The sequence below is a fragment of the Euleptes europaea genome, chromosome 16 (assembly GCF_029931775.1).
Source record: "Euleptes europaea isolate rEulEur1 chromosome 16, rEulEur1.hap1, whole genome shotgun sequence".
Taxonomy (NCBI): Eukaryota; Metazoa; Chordata; class Lepidosauria; order Squamata; family Sphaerodactylidae; genus Euleptes; species Euleptes europaea.
In genome coordinates, this window is record NC_079327.1 from 38,086,942 (window position 1) to 38,101,182 (window position 14,241).

Consider the following 14,241-nt stretch of genomic DNA (forward strand, 5'->3'; position numbering starts at 1 on the left):
ACAAAGCGGGTGTGTATAGTGGAGAGGTGGAGAGGCCAACCATAAAGCTGGGTAACTGAATGTATCCCAAACAGGATACAAAAATTGGGGCTAAGGGTAACTTTTTATACACTTTGGACAAAGGGAGTCAGCGTGTGTGAGTGAGAGATTGATGAAAATTCAGTCTCTCAGAAGATGGGCTAGCTTAAGAAGAAAGTCTTTGTCAGCGTTGTGGAGGAGTTTTCCTGGTTTGCAATACAATATTATATTAGGGAGGTTGAGAGGTTAGATGTTATAAGTACCAATGGCTGGTTATTTTATATGTTTGAGTCAGAGCAGAAACATTCCTGTCCAGCCATTAAGAAAAGGAGGAAAGAGCTAGGATTTGCCTGTTGCTTATTGTTTTGGATATTTGGGTTGGTTTAGATCAAATTATCAGGTAGCAGACTCCAAGGTCCTTGGAAATGGCCCTCTGGTTGACTCCCATCAGAGATGGACTTTTGCATGATTAATGGAGGAGCTGCCCTTCATTCCTTCATGCCCTTGACATGACCCACTGTCATTTTGATACTGGTTTAATACAGACTCCATCTTTCATTGCTAGGCCCATGCTAAGATGTGTACACGTTCAGGGGGCATCAAATGTTACAAAAACAATCGCCCACTTGGGGTAAGGGTCCTTGGGGCATCAGCCCTACTTTGATTCCACATTTCTCTTTGTTGAATTTAGGCCAACTTGTATTTTAAGCTCTACTTGTGGATGGTTATAGGTGAATAGAGGGTTTGGGAGTTGTTCTGAAATTATATTTTCCTTTATTTTGCCTACTAGTAATTTACCTCATTGATCAGGAGCAATGGAAGCCAGTGGGCTGTAATCCCTTTTCATACCCACCTTTCCAATAACCAACTCGGCTCCCAAAATTTATTCCCTTAGCTGGAGTTGACGTGAGAAAATGGGGTTACATTAATTTGGATTTGTTTTGTGTGTGTGTGTGTGTGTGTGGTTTTTACCAACAACAACAAAAAAAGCAGCTTCATCGTATCTATACTTTGGAAGCAAGACTCATCAAGTTCAGTAGTACCCACAAATAAGTGTGCCCAGGATTACAGTATAAGGCTGGAGTAAACCCCAATGAATTTAGTGGGACTTCATTTTTTTTAAAGTTTTTATTATATTTTAGGGAATACAGAAGGGGGAAAAAAGGGGAAAGGGGAAAAGATTTGCATCCGTTTGCAACAAACGATATTGTCTCAATCATTAGTATACACACATAGTACCTAAATTATATTTATTACTGCTGATATTAGTTTCTATTCTATTTTTGCTCAATAAAAAAGTAATCAGGTAAGTTTTTATGCATATTAGACAGTCGGTCTAAGTGGGACTTACTTCACAGGAAGCATACATAGGATCATGCTGCATGAAATCTGTATATGTTATTGCCAGCTCCCAGAATTATGTCACACTCTAGAACAGTGGTGGCGAACCTATGGCACGGGTGCCAAAGGTGGCACTCAGAGCCCCCTCTGTGGGCACGCATGCTGTCGCCCCAGCACAGAGTTCGCCTGAGTTCGTTCCCCCGGCTGAGGAGGCTGGGGACCAGTGGTGCCTTCCCGGCTCCTCCGGGAAGCACCGGGGTCCTTCCCAGCGCCTTCTCCACAGTTGCTGGCTGCGCGCTCCGGAAGTGAAGACAACGACGAGCCTTCTGCCGAGGACTGGAAGAGGTGGAGCCGGGACGGGGCTGGACCGGGAGTGGGATGTCTGGGCAGCCGTCTGCGGCAGGCTGGTTGGTGACTGCAGCGCGGGGGATTGGTGGTGAGGGCCAAACAGGGCCCCGCCTGGCGTTTGTGCTGGAGCCGAGCCCTTTGCTTAGCTCAGGTTTCCACTCTGCTCGTTCATGCAACCAAAGGTGCCTCTGAGCGTGTGCAGAGGGCTGTCCCCACCATCAGCCCCCCGCATAACAGTCTTTTTAAATTCGTATGAAGATAACAGTTGGAAAAAGAACCAAACTGGAGGGGTTGGGGCTATGCTCCAGCTGCTTTCCTTCCCCCGCTCAGCTGCCCATGCAAGGTTGCCAACCTCCTGGTAGTAGCAGGAGATCTGCTATTTCAGTTCTCCTGGAGAACATGGCCGCTTTGGCAATTGGACTCTATGGCATTGAAGTCCCTCCCCAAACCCCACCCTCCTCAGGCTCCACCCCAAAAACCTCCCACAGGTGGCAAAGAGGGACCTGGCAACCCCTAGCCCCATGTGGACTTCTAGCTGTGTTGGCACTTTGCGATAAATAAGTGGGTTTTGGGTTGCAGTTTGGGCACTCGGTCTCTAAAAGGTTCGCCATCTCTGCTCTAGAATAACCAAGAAAGAAAGCCACACAAAAAGGATTCTCAACAGCGCAATCAATTATGATGAAAGAAAGTAAATGACTGCAATCTAGGAGACAATCTAGAGAAAGCCAAAACTCCATCCCTCCAGACATGGGGATCATGAGGGACAGAGCTTGTCTCCATCATAGTAGTGTCCCTGAATGGCTGTCGTTCATTAAAATGGACTGGGAGGAGACAGCTTGGAGACAATGAAGGGATGGGCAAAAGCTGCCTTTGGACTCTAACACTGGCTGTCCTGGTGACCTTGGAAAGGGATCACATGGGCAGGAACACTACCAAGGTGCACACAAATACAGCCAGGCTGAACTATATATAAGGTCAGACTGAGCTATTTGCATGTGTGGCCACAGAATTTTGATTACATTACACAATTGCTATCTGCACACCTTTGCCCTTTCTACTTGGAATAGAGTTAAATTTTGTTCTTGAGATGGACAAAAAGATACCTGTGTGGCATTTATGTATGTCAATAGAAGGATTACTATAAATCTCAACAGAGCTTAGCTCTTTTATAGCTTAAACAAAATTGCTGAGGGTATAAAATGAATATTGTCTTGGTAGAAAGGAGAAGGTATCTTGCCCATCATGTTGTGACCTGCATTAAGTGCAAATGCCATGAAGGTTTGTTTTTCTGCTAACATGAATGTGAGGAGACCACCAGGGGAAATCTGGAAAGGGTATAATTACCATTTTAAACATGATTTTAATAATATTATATGATTAATTTAATATACTTTAAAAGTTTGATTTATTTTTAATAAATAATACACATTACTGTTATTTATTTTTGTTTATTTCCTTTTCAAAAATAGTTATTTCACTTTTAGTTGTATGTTTTCTTTAAGACAGTTTATAGAAAATAAAAGCCACAGTAAAATCACTATAAAATCAAAAGTTATTGTGATGGCTTTTATCATCAGTCATTAAAATAGCAAGAGGAGGAACCAGTGTTTATGACTAATAAAAGCCCCAAAGAAAACCCTTATCAATAAAAACAAATTAAACAAAAGGGACTTCATCTGGCATCAAACACTAGAAAAGCTAGTCTTTTTGAGAAAAGCTGTTGAGAAGATGAGGCAACACCTCAGAAAAAGGCTTATCGCTGTTATTATTATTATTATTATTATTTATTACATTTCTACGCCGCTCTCCCCAACCCGAAGGTCGGGCTCAGTAACTTTCCACCACATCTCTGAGGCTGGTTCACACAAAGTCCGTCTGCAGAATGTCTTTAAAAGGTTCAGAAATAGCAACAAGGTGGCACTTTAACTGAGTTTCTGACATCAATGGCCATCAGTCACGGTGACCAAGGCCGAATGATCAATCCCAACACCAAACTGAATGAATCTAGATCCAGTATTTCTCATGAACTGCCAGCTATTTGTTATTAGTAAAACAAAGAAAATCTTAGTAGTTTACTGGATGATTGAAGGAAATAACTTTTATCCTTCCATAACCAGTGTAACTGAGATGTACACAGAGGTATTAACACTGTTCGGCAACAAAATCCTTTAAACCATTGAAAAATTGCTATGAAAGTAAAGTGTGGTTTGGCAAAAGATCTGTGAATATGAAACCGTGACTGAGATGCCAACACTGTGCGATCCATATCTCAGTGATCTTACTGCCTTTGGCAGTTGCTCTGTGTTGGCCTACCCCTTCTCTTCCAGCTTTACCATAAAATTAGATAAGGCTACCTTGTATACTCCTGCAAGAAGGAAATTTATGCCTAGAATACATTGATTCTGTTAGATTCGAGTCCAGTAGCACGTAAGAGTCAAAGCTCCCTTCATCAGGTTCTGTGTGAGCTTCTGGTTTGTTCCAAAATAGACTAAGGCACATGTAAGTGTATGGGTTCATGGACAAATTCCAAAAACAAAGTCATGTAATACTTTTTATTAGGCTCAACCAAATTATCATAAAATCATGCATAAGCTTTCAAGTTCTCTAGAACACCTTTTGGGATGCACATGAAGTGTTCTAGACAACTCAAGACCTTGTAATGTTTTGATTGGTCCTAATAAAAAGTATAATAAATGTTTGCTTTAGTTCCCCACCCCCCACCCCCACAGAGTTTCTTGTTTAGAGTGTCACCTTACTCTTTAAACTCTTCTGGATTTAAAAAGGAACACAGTGTGGGTATTAGGCACAAGAACAGTTCAATAGGAAATAAAGAAAGGGGACACCTAGATTCCAGTCCAGTAGTACCTTAGAGACCAACAAGTTTTTTGGGGGGTATGAGCTTTTGAGGCCTTCACCTGGATCTCATCAGATCTCACAAGCTAAGCAGGGTCAGCCCTGGTTAGTAGTTGGCTGGGTGGCCACCAAGCAAGGAAGTCCAGTGTCATAATGCGGGGGCAGGCAATGGCAAACCACCTCTGAACATCCCTTGCCTTGAAAACCCTACTGGATCGCCATAAGTCAGCGGTGACTTGATAGCAGTTTCCAGCACCAGCAGAGCCTTTGAGAGACAACGCTCCCTCCATCAGATAGGGGGGAAGGGTGGGGGGAATCGCATGCATGCTGGCTTCATTTCCCATGGCACAGATTTCACTCTCCATGTCCCTCCCTTGAAAAAACTGCTTAAGAATACCTTCTGAAGCATCCCCCCCCCCCCCGGGGAGACTGCACTGCTTTGTTTCCAGGACAGAAGAAGCTTGACTCTCGGTCTGGGCTGTGTCTCCCTGACTGGCTGGATATTCGGCATGCCTGGAAAGTACACCATCACCTACTTCCCTGTCCGCGGACGCTGTGAGGCCATGCGGATGCTGCTGGCTGATCAGGGACAGGAGTGGACAGATGTGGTGACTGGGGAGATATGGCAGAAAGGAGACCTCAAGAAATCATGTGTCTTTGGGCAGCTGCCTAGATTTCAGGATGGAGACTTCCTACTACACCAGTCGAATGCTATTCTATGATACTTGGCTCGGAACCATGGACTCTATGGTCAAGATGCACGGGAAACAGCACTGATGGCATGGAGGACCTGCGCATGAAATATGCTCGCCTCATCTATCAGAACTATGAGGCCCTGCCAGGGGATCTGCGTCCTTTCGAGAATCTTCTGGCTCAGAATAATGGTGGGAAGGCCTTCATTGTAGGTAAACAGATCTCCTTTGCAGACTATAATTTGCTGGACATCCTTCATGCGCACCTGGTCTTGGCACCTGACTGCCTGGCTTCCTTTCCCTTGCTGGCTGGCTATGTGCAGCAGCTCGACGCCCGGCCCCTTCTCAAGGCTTTCCTGGAGTCTGATGCTCACAAGAAGCGCCCGATCAATGGGAATGGCAAGCAGTGAGAAGAATCCCTTCAGCAGGGTGCAGTGATTTATCTGTGGGAACACTGTAGTTTTGTATCGTTCTGTGTAGAATATAGCTCATTTGAAGAAAAGAAAAAAGAATACCTTCTGAATAGAATGCTGCGAGGAGGGGAATCAGACACAGATGCTCCTGTAGATAGAAAAGGGAACAACGAAGCATGATCAACAATTTCAGCTGTGGAACTTTATTTAGGACCATGCTCTAGGCATGCACACATTTCCAGATATAAAAGAAAGTTATGCTTTTCTCATTTTGGACTCTTCCCTCTGATTTACAAGTCTGGATTAATGAAGTACCTAAAAACCCCACATCAAGCTGTATGAGTGGTGGGTCAACTGAAAAAGCCATCTTAGATAACACTTAAGGAACCCCAAACAGCTTTTCATTTCCTGAACATAGAATGGCCTGATTGCATCACAAACCACCTGAAACAGAATCAGAAGGTGCTCAACTTGAGCTTTCTATTTTCTCCATTCTAAGCAGTTTCATCCATTCATTTATTCAAAAGTTAACAATAATTGCATAGGTTGCTAAATAAACATATACAATGACTTACCCCATCCCTAGCTTAATATAATACCAGACCAAACAACTTCATTTCATTCAACAAACATGCCTTAGCTTTTCTGTGATGAATTCAACAGCAAAAAGCCAACCGTATCCTCCTTAAAACACCTGCAAAAATGCATTTTTTTGCATTTTTAAAAAGCTGATATGTTTTTGCTAGCCCTAGGGAAGCAGTTAAAGCAAGGGTTTGTTACAGAGATTGCATGCCAGCTGGCTCGATATCAAAGAAACAAAACTATTTAATATTAAGTTTTTTTTAATACCTTTCACAAACCTGAAACAGAAACGGCTCCTCTGACTGGGTGCTATAGGAAGTGTCTTTCCGCTGGCCAAAAATGCCTGTGGAATACAACCTACTATATTTCAACACTGGCCATTCTATTAAAAGAATTATTATATCTTCAAGGAATCCCTCATTGCAATGAAATGTGACACTGTGTATTATGTTATAGATTTACATGATAAAACTGTTACAAACATATTACTGAAAGTGTCAGGCAGATAAATCTGATTGGAGCCATTTTGTGGGGAAAGTCTGAGGCAGCAGCTGGACCTTACTGTGGAAAGGGGTTAATTTTGGGGGAAGGAAACAGCTGAGAAGTATAGGATTGTGAATGCCTAGAGACTTAGGTTACTGGTTTAAACTGAGATGTCTTTAACTTCTTTGCTTATTGAGATATAAAAAATGGCATATCTCCACTACAAAAGGGGAAAAAATGAAAGATGGGAATTTGTAGAACCCAATACACATATTGCTACATTGTACAGAATCATAGAGTTGGAAGAGTATCTAGTCCAACCCTCTGCTCAATGTAAGATCAGCCTAAAGCATCCATGACAAATGTTCATCCAGCCACTGCTTGAAGACTGCCAGTGAGGGGGAGCTCACCACCTCCCTAAGTAGTCAATTCCACTGCTGAACTACTCTTACTATAAACTCCCCCCCCCCCTAATATCCAACCGGTACCTTTCCACCCATACTTTCCCTATCCTCTGTTGCCAACAGGAACAGCTCCCTGACCTCCTTTCAAATACTTAAAGAGAGCAATCACGTCACCCCTCATCATCCTCTGAACATTTTCAAGTCCCTCAGCCTTTCTTTGTAGGGCTTGGTCTCCAGGCCCCTGATCTCTTTGTCGCTCTCCTCTCTACCCACTCCATTTTGTCCACATCCTTTTTTGAAGTGAGGCCTCCAGATGTGCACACAATACTCCAGGTGCAGCCTGACCAATGCGGTGTGCAGTGGGATTATTACATCTTGCGATTTGGATATTATGCCTCTGTTGATGCACCACAATACTTCATCAGTCTTTTTTTTTGCCTCTGCATCACACTGACTGCTCATATTTAGCTTACAGTCCACCCATACCCCAAGATCTTGTTCACACCACACTGCTATCCTGAAGTGTATCCCCCATCCCCAGTATGCGTGCTTCTTATTTTTGTTACCCAGGTGTAGAACTTATCCTTGATGAATTGCAACCACATTAATTGAGGACCAGATGGAAAGCACAGCTCAGTTTATGAAAGGTACCTCCAAATTACTGCATAATTAATTATTCACATCAAGGAAGCCATTCAAGGCAAAACAACTTCCTTTAAAAAGTGTTTTTCCAACTGTAGGGTTGCCAGCTCCAGGTTGGGAAATTCCTGGAGATTTGGGCGGTGGAGCCTCGAGAGGGGAGTGACCTCAACAAGGTATAATGCCATAGAATCTACCCTCCAATGCAACCATTTTCTCCAGGAGAACTCATCTTTGTAGTCTGGAGATCATCTGTAATTCTAGGAGTAATTAAATTCTAGAATTCACTGTCAGTGGACATAATGATGGTCATGAGCATAGATGATTTAAAAGGGGGGATTACACAGATTCCATCAGATAGTCCATCCATTTCTAAAACACAACATCAGGGAAAGGCTTGGTCTTGATATATTTTTAATTTAGATGGCTGCCATTTTACAAGTGTTCTTATGCTATGGCTGGATTCCATGGGGAAGAAACCATCTGTACACAGTGTATTTCACCTGTATGTGGCTTAGTTCTGCCACAGAAAATGAACTCAGCCCTATTGGACCTATGCATATATGGCTGTTTGTTTGTTTTTCTCACTATGCATATGGATGCATGCACTGCCAGTGTTCATAAGGAAGGGCGTTTTACTTCCCTTCAACCAGCAGTGAACGAAAAGTATAGAACAGTTACATTGGCACCTCAGATTGTTTACACGTTGTCTATTGCTCTGTTCTAGAATGAAAACGGCTTGTTTGTATTAAAAGCTGTGTTTGGGAGTGGGATGGGGAAGCTGCATTAGACTCAGGGAATTGTATTAGATTAAGAACTTGCTTATTTATTCCAAATCAGCCAGGTAGAAATACAGACTTGCTATCTGATATATATTTGGGGGGTTGCAGATCAAGTACTTGTAGAACTTTTGTATCAACATAAATATTTGGGTTTCAGGTGATTCCTTGATTCCACTTGGCAGGTTTTTTTTTCTCATTATGTTTTCATCAATGTTTCATGAAAACAAAACATACAGCAGCCATGCCATGATATCAGAAATATTAATCAACAACTGTCATATTGATAACATTACAAGGCAGAGGACTACATTCATACATTTGATCTTCTGATAACAAACTACAAATGTCTGATTTAACAACTTAAAGAAAAAATGTGTACAAACCCTGACTTGAGCTAGTACACCCTTGGTTCTTGTGCTGAACCTGATTAAGCATGGTTGTTTAAGCCCAATTCCAATTACAGCAACATACAAATGTGTAACTGGATTTACAGAGCAATCCTAATAACATTTTCCTAGTAGGAAATCCCACAGAACAGTCAGGAGTATAATTGTGAGTAGGCTTGTTTAGGATTGCTCTCTTGGCTTTCCTTCTGCAAGCTAGGATTCTTAACCAGGGTTTCCTCCTGATTTTGCATCCCAGCTTGTGGAAGAATAACTAGGTAAACCATGCATCTGCATTGCTACATCACAGTTAATTTTGAACCACTATTCTTTCATCACGGTCCATGTAAAAGGAGAGGTGGAAGCAGTACTAATTCCAGGTCACCACCTTGCACCTCCAGGAGCTTTGGGGTTGGGGCAAGGGGTGGATATGATATTGTGTGGCCTGCCAACATCACACCTTGGTGAGAATCTGGACATTCCATCAGTCTGTCAGTCAATGTTCTAGAAACTCTGTAGTATTACCACAGAGTTTCCAGAGCACTGGCTGATGTGCTAACATCACCTCTGGATCTTCAATCAGACATGATGTCAGCATGTTGTGCAACATAACTCCCACCTCTCACCGTTCTGCTGGGTCCAGAAGCAAGGATGGGTTTCTAGCGGCAGAAGAGTGCCTACCAGAAGCAAACCAATGGTATGTCTAGAAAACAGGGAGGAGTCATGCATGTGCATGACCCTTAGGGTTGCCAGGTCCCTCTTCACCACCAGCGGGAGGTTTTGGGGGCAGAGCCTGAGGAGGGAGGGATTGGGGGAGGGGAGGGACTTCAATGCCATAGAGTCCAATTGTCAAAGTGGCCATTTTCTCCAGGTGAAATGATCTCTATCGGCTGGAAATCAGTTGTAATAGCAGGAGATCTCCAGCTATTCCCTGGAGGTTGGCAACCCTTATGAGCCTGGATCTGTGCACATGTTTTATTTCTCTGCAGTTTAACTGCATGTCTGAATACAGCTATAGAAGCAGTAATATTTCTAAAGTATAACAGAATAGATAACTTTCTGACAGAGGACTGTGGACATTGCCTAATGTTGGGGGAACGGGCACAGTGAATTCTGGAATGATCTAGAAAGGATTGGGATTGGCTGATACTAGTGCAGGTCAATGATGTAATCTATCTGAATCAGCACATGAGTGGGTTGCATTTAGGCCCTCAGGTCTAGATATACCATGGACATGGCAAGTTAATTAAGGATATCCATTGTACATCAGACACAATAATGTGGTAGGCTCAAGATGTTTTTCGAATGGGATTTGCTGGTTCTTATTTACTTCCTCAAAACCGTAAGGCGTTTATTTATTTATATCATTCATCTCTCTCCAATAGCTGCCTGAAGTAGCTGATTTCATTCTCTTCTCCACTTTATCATCACAGCAACCCTGTGTGGTAGGTTAGGCTAAAGGTGTGTGAATCAGGGTCACCCAGGCTGCTTCCCTGGCAGAGTGGGGATTTGAACCAGATCCTAGTACAACACTCTAAGCATGACACCATACATATTATAAATTTTCTGAATATACCAAAAAAGGAATATTAGGAAATAGATTTAATTTAAAATTAAAAATCTCACTTCCGGGGGGGCGGGGGGGGGAAGGAGACCAGATTAATCCACTGATTAATCAGTACAACAAACCAAAATATGTACTTAAGTGGATCATGTCTCCTCTCTCTCACCATACTTTTGCTGGCCATTAAAATGGGAAAGACTAGAGCTCAGTAAAATGAAGCACTATGAAGAACTACAATTTAAAAGTTCTACTCCAATCCAATTTTTTCTCTAAATACTTACAGAAATCTTCATGCAAGCCATTTAAAGAAGTTGCTTCTATTTCCCCCTTAGTATTTTCCACCCACCGATAACTTTTCCCTATATAGGAATGTGTACCTTATTTCTTGTGGAACATAAGCTTCCAATTGTTTCTTTTATACACACTTTAAATGAAAGTTTAAACTATCTAGTATCATTTAGTTTTTTAGTTCACTTCCATTAAATATTTTAAACTGTAACCTTTACATTCCCCACCCCCGAATACTGGTCTAATGCTCCATAAGCTGCGGCAAATATACTTTTATACACAACTGGTCAAGCACACCTGGGTATTTTACTTTCCTACTGCAAATATTTTGAATGTGGATTATTTAGTGATGAGCAAAATGATAGTATGATTTTGATGACTGAGACGATTGAGAATGGGTTAGTTTAAAGAAAATGGTTGGAACATGAACAATGGAACCAACCAGTGTTCTTAGGAGTGTAGTAATAGGTAGGAAGCTACTCTGAGACCATCTGACTCTGAATTCAACCCATAGCACAATATATTACTTCTTTGTCAAAAGACACCTGGACATCCTGGCTCCATCTTCTGTGAAGTGATCTATGAAATTGTTTTAGGGAAAAAGTTAACACTCTACATCTGAACTAAGGTATCCTACTGATGAATAGCGGAGTGCACCATCTGTTTTCAGAAACACTCTATGGTTCTGTCTTTGAGAGCAATCCTAAACAAGTCTACTCAGAATCCTAATGAGGTCTATACAATGAAGTTTAGTCCCAGGGAAGCATAACTAGGATCACCCTGTTTGTGAACTAAACACCCTGGTTTTTTCCCCTAATTATTTCCCCACATAATTTCTGTAATTTAATTAGATACAATCTTATCATTTCCTTAAAAAGTCTAGATAATCCCACTTCACACCGTCTCCTACATTTAACGCACATTGCTTATAAATTGCATTATCTAAAATCCATTGTTAAGCATTTTTGGCAATACTACTACACAGTGTTTTCTGGACCTTGTATCACTGCATCTGGTTAGCATCTAAGCCAAACAGTCTTCATGCCCTTGAGAGCAACTATTACCGCAACAGTAAAGCAGAGTATGTTGCCTATGTCAGAAAAAAAAATCTTACTACATTTTTGTTACCATATGTATTTCATCATGAGTAGAACAAAACAGGGCTAAACTTTGAAGAATCAGAAACAATACCAAGTTTTTTGATGGTATACGGGTCCCTTCTGTAACTTCAAATTGGCAATTAAAGAGGAACCTTTCCTTGCCACTAATATTCTCCTCTGAAACATCCGTAAGCCCAGTTTGTAGCTCAGCTAAGCCCAAACACTTAGATTTGACTCCACTAAAGTCAATGGACCAACAGCTAATTCACATGATCGTTGGTGGGGGATGAGTATTATAATGAATCTGATTGTCTTTTATGGGTCTGAATTGAATGAGTTACACCTTTAAATGACTGGTTGAGGCCTATCTCCAAACAGAATAAAGATTGTTTACTTTGTTGCAGTTTGTGAAAATTAAATTTGCCAGAATGGTTGGATTGTTTGCTTTAATGATTCCACTTAATTTGTACTGAGATGTACCCCCTTCCCTATGAGGATTTCTGGCCAGCAACCATAATGTTAAGTTATGCCTTATCAAGTTATGCCTTATCAAGTTATGCCTTATTAAGTTATGCCTTAGACAGTCATGCTAGGAAAAGTTGAGGGCAGCAGGAAAAGAGGAAGACCCAACAGATGGATTGACTCAAAAAAGAAAGCCACAGCCTTCAATTTACAAGATCTGAGCAAGGCTGTCAAAGACAGGACATTTTGGAGGGCTTTCATTCATAGGGTTGCCATGAGTCGGAAGCGACTTGACGGCACTTAACACACACACACAACCATGAATGTGTTTTGAAGCTATTTTCTATATTTTTCTTTGGATTAAATTCTTTTTTGGCAAATGAAAATTATTTTCCCTGGCCAAAAGATTTGCCTTTTCTTTATTTTAATGGCCTCTTTGTACCATGAAGTGATAAACTTGACAAGTCTAGACTCTATTCTTATAAAGCCACATTTGGAGAATCTTTTTAGTATGTTAAATGCTAATTTTGTTGCTGTCATGTCACAGCTTACTTATGGTGATCCTGTAGGGTTTTCATAGCAAGAGACGTTCAGAGGTGGTTTGCCATTGCCTGCCTCTGTGTTATGTCCCAGATAGATAGATAGATAGATAGATAGATAGGTAGATAGATAGATAGATAGATAGATAGATAGATAGATAGATAGATAATCTTTATTACCGTTGATGACCCTGGTATTCCTTGGAGGTCTCCTATTCAAATTCTAGCCAGGGCTGATCCTGCTTAGCTTCCAAGATCTGATGAGATCAGGCAAGCCTGGGCTATCCAGGTCAGGGCAATAGCTTCCAAATAAACACTGTCCTTTCCATTGAACACGGGAGTAACTTTGTTAGGTAAAGGTAAAGGTCCCCTGTGCAAGCACTGGGTCATTCCTGACCCATGGGGTGATGTCACATCCCAACGTTTACTAGGCAGACTTTGTTTACGGGGTGGTTTACCAGTGCCTTCCCCAGTCATCTTCCCTTTACCCCCAGCAAGCTGGGTACTCATTTTACCCACCTTGGAAGGATGGAAGGCTGAGTCAACCTCGAGCCGGCTACCCGAAACCAACTTCCGTTGGGATCGAACTCAGGTCGTGAGCAGAGCTTGGACTGCAGTACTGCAGTTTACCACTCTGCGCCACGGGGCTCTTGTTTGTAACTTTGTTGTTGTTGTTGTTGTTGTTGTTGTGTGTGTGTGTGTGTGTAAAGTGCCGTCAAGTTGCAGCTGACTTATGGTGACCCCTTTTGGGGTTTTCATGGCAAGAGACGAACAGAGGTGGTTTGCCAGTGCCTTCCTCTGCACAGCAACCCTGGTATTCCTTGGTGGTCTCCCATCCAAATACTAACCAGGGCTGACCCTGCTTAGCTCTAAGATCTGACGAGATCAGGCTAGCCTGGGCCATCCAGGTCAGGGCTGTAACTTTGTTAACACTGGTTAAAAATTAACATCTTAAATTTAGCGTAGCCTCTTGAAATTAATGGCTGTATGAAAAGTCTCAGTAACCTGATTCTTAAGAAAATACTTTGGCTGACAACGGCAGATGATCAGATCAGTTCTGTCGGGGGGGGGGATTTCTGTCCATTTAAAGATGTAATATGATGCATTAGTCATTCATAATTCTTAGGGGGTTACCACACTTTGTATTTCCAGCAATGTATTAAGAGTTTGAAAATGTTATAAAAACATCGCTTTAAAAGGGTTTTTGGATACCACGGCTTATAAATGGTTGGAAGACGTCTTCACAGCTAAAGGGGCCAAACAAAGTGCGAACAGTATTTTTTTATAATGTTTTCAAACCCTTAATACATTGGTGGGAATACATAGAAAGTTCAAACAGTATTTTTTTTT

The 14,241-nt window shown here is 41.9% G+C and overlaps 1 pseudogene; it reads left to right on the forward strand.

The window, feature by feature from the left end:
- Nucleotides 1–5,055: 5,055 nt before the first annotated feature.
- On the forward strand, nt 5,056–5,691 carry LOC130488314 (glutathione S-transferase P 1-like; annotated as a pseudogene).
- The last annotated feature ends 8,550 nt before the right edge of the window (nt 5,692–14,241 follow it).